This window comes from Struthio camelus, chromosome 22 (assembly GCF_040807025.1).
Source record: "Struthio camelus isolate bStrCam1 chromosome 22, bStrCam1.hap1, whole genome shotgun sequence".
NCBI lineage: Eukaryota > Metazoa > Chordata > Aves > Struthioniformes > Struthionidae > Struthio > Struthio camelus.
The window spans coordinates 9,064,223-9,066,739 of NC_090963.1; the positions used below are offsets into that span (position 1 = coordinate 9,064,223).

At 66.9% G+C, this 2,517-nt stretch overlaps 1 non-coding gene across 1 annotated transcript; it reads right to left on the reverse strand.

Moving 5' to 3' along the window:
- Positions 1-360: 360 nt before the first annotated feature.
- TRNAF-GAA (transfer RNA phenylalanine (anticodon GAA)) lies at positions 361-433 on the reverse strand. The gene has a single exon. It is a non-coding gene; the product is annotated as a tRNA-Phe (tRNA).
- Between the last annotated feature and the right edge of the window lie 2,084 nt (positions 434-2,517).

Consider the following 2,517-nt stretch of genomic DNA (forward strand, 5'->3'; position numbering starts at 1 on the left):
GAAGAGCCACCAGCATGGCCAGCGGTGGGGAGAGCTGGAGGAGGGCTCCAGGGAGGCGGTGAGGGGAGGGAGGCAGGTGGAGAAGGCTTTGTGGCATCCATAAGACAGGCAGGAAGGCGCGGGCGGGCGGGCGGGCGGCTCACTGGGTGGAGGAAAGAGGCCTGGTGTCCCTGAGGGAGGTGGCCATGGATTTGGGGAGAGTGTTGGAGAGGGAGGCAAGGTGGAGGAGGGGGAAGTGCACAGGGGTAGGGAGGCAGTGGTGAGATGGGCAGGAGGAGTGAGAAGGGCAAGAGGTGCAGGTGGCGCATGGCCGGGACGCCCGGCTCCGCAAAAGAGGCGGGGAAGAGGGGGGCAGCCCAGTGCCGAAGCCCGGGCTTGAACCAGGGACCTTTAGATCTTCAGTCTAACGCTCTCCCAGCTGAGCTACTTCGGCCTGTCGTGAGCACCAAGCGTGATGGAAGCCGCGGCAGATGCCTGCAGCAGTCCCCGCTCTGCCCGGGGTATGACTGAAACAGCTACAGCTGCTCCGTCGTCCACACAAATACACGAGTCGCCCCATAAGTGCCTTGCAATAGCTGCAGCCGTGGGGAATGGCCAAGGACGGCCAAGAGAGGCATCTGCAGAGCGCGGCTTCCTCCCGTAGGCGTGCTGGGGAAGAAATCCCGCCCAGAGGAGGTTTATGCCCCGAAAGGAAGAGCTCTGAAAGGACGAGCTCACGCCAGTGCCCGTCTGAGACGCGGCGTGGGTGTCGCGGTACAAGGTGGGGAGGAATCTGGCAGTGCCGGTGTGCTGGGCTTGGTCGGTTCTTGCTGTTGAGAGGGACGTGGAGGGTCTGGAGAGGGCCAGAGAGGAACGCCCTGAAGTTGAACGAAGGGAAGGGCCGAGTCCTGCCGCAGGGCAGGGGTAAGCGCAGGCACCGGGCCAGGCTGGGGGGCACGTGGTGGAGAGGAGCTGTGCAGAGAAGGACCTGGGGGGGGTCCTGGTGGACACCAAGCTGGTGACGGAGCACTGGAGCACTGGAGCGGAGCAGGTTGCCCAGCGAGGTGGTGGCAGCTCCAGCCTTGGCGATGTTCCAAAGGCACCTGGGAAACGCGGTGCTGGGCCACCTGCTGTGGGTGACCGTGCTGGAGCAGGAGGTTGGAGGAGGTTGGTCTCCAGAGGTCCCGTCCCACCTGGACGCTCCGGAGATCCGGGGGAGCGGGTGGAGGCTGTGGGGACACGAAGGGGACACGTGGGGACGAGGTTAGGAAGACAGAGGACACAGGGGCCACATGGGGATTGGGGTCAGGCTGAGAGGGACACATTGTGGACGTGTGGGGAGCGGGGGAAGGATGCGGGGACAGGCAGGGGAGCCATGGGGGACACGGGACGAGGCTGAGGACGGGGGGACATGTGGAGACGCGGGGGGAGACTGGGGACAGGGGAGGGGACTTTGGGCAGACTGGGAGGCATTTGGGGTCCCTTCAGCCCACCGCAAAGGCACCGCTGCCCCCCACCCCCGACAGCCTGAGCCGGGGCGCACTCTGGGTGGGGGGCACACCTGCAGGTGTCCTCCTGCACCTGCGGTCACCCAGTGCCCGCTCTGGGTGCCTCCAGTGTGTGGCCGCCGAGGCCCCGGGCCACGGCCACCCAGCGCGAGGTGAGCCCCAGCACATGGGGGTGGCACACACGTGACTCCCGGGGCTGGACCTGCTGGCACCGCCTGTGACACATGGGAGAGGGGCAGGCCGCAGGGGCGACAGGCATGGGATATGGGCGTGACACGGGTGTGCAGCACCTGACCCGCCCCCAGCACCCCGAGGTGACCCTGCCGCGTGCCCTGGGACCCCCTCGAGAGCCAATAAAGAGCCACCCCTCCCCTGCCCAGACACCTGGGCCCTCGGTGTGTGGGGGAAGGGCGGGGGGTGGCCCAGCTGCCTGAGAGCCTGGTAGATGGAGTTGGGTGGGGGCAGCAGGGACACCCGGGTCCTTTGTATGCGGGGAGGAACATTGGGCGGGGTGGGGGGGAGGTGCGCAGAGGCCTGGGTGCCCTGCACAAGCGCTGAGGAAGGGCTGGTGAAGTGCGTGGGCGTCTGCTTGGAGGTGAAGTGCTTGCTCACAGGGCGAGGGGACTTACCCAGATGGGGGTGCCCAGAGCCCTGGGTGCCTGAGGCGCCTGGCTGCCTCATACACAAGAGGAGGGTGTTCAGCTGCAGAGTGCCACCGGGTCGCCTGGGTGCGTCATAGAAGAAAGGGCCGGGGGAGGGGGGCGTTGTCTGGAGACCAGCAGCTGGATGTCCTTGTCCCCAGGATGCCTTCAGGCAGAGGTTGTGGGGGGAGGGGGGTTTGGCTATGGGGGGAGGTGCGCAGACGCCTGGGTCCTCCATAGACAAGGGCAGGTGGGAGGGCGGGGCGGGCCAGGGTGGTCAGACAGCTGGGTGCCCTGGACACAGGTTGCAGGGGAGGTTGGCTATTTGGGGTGGGGTGGGGGGGTGCCGGAGGCCTTGGTCCTCTGTGCATGGGGGTGAGGGGGTTTGG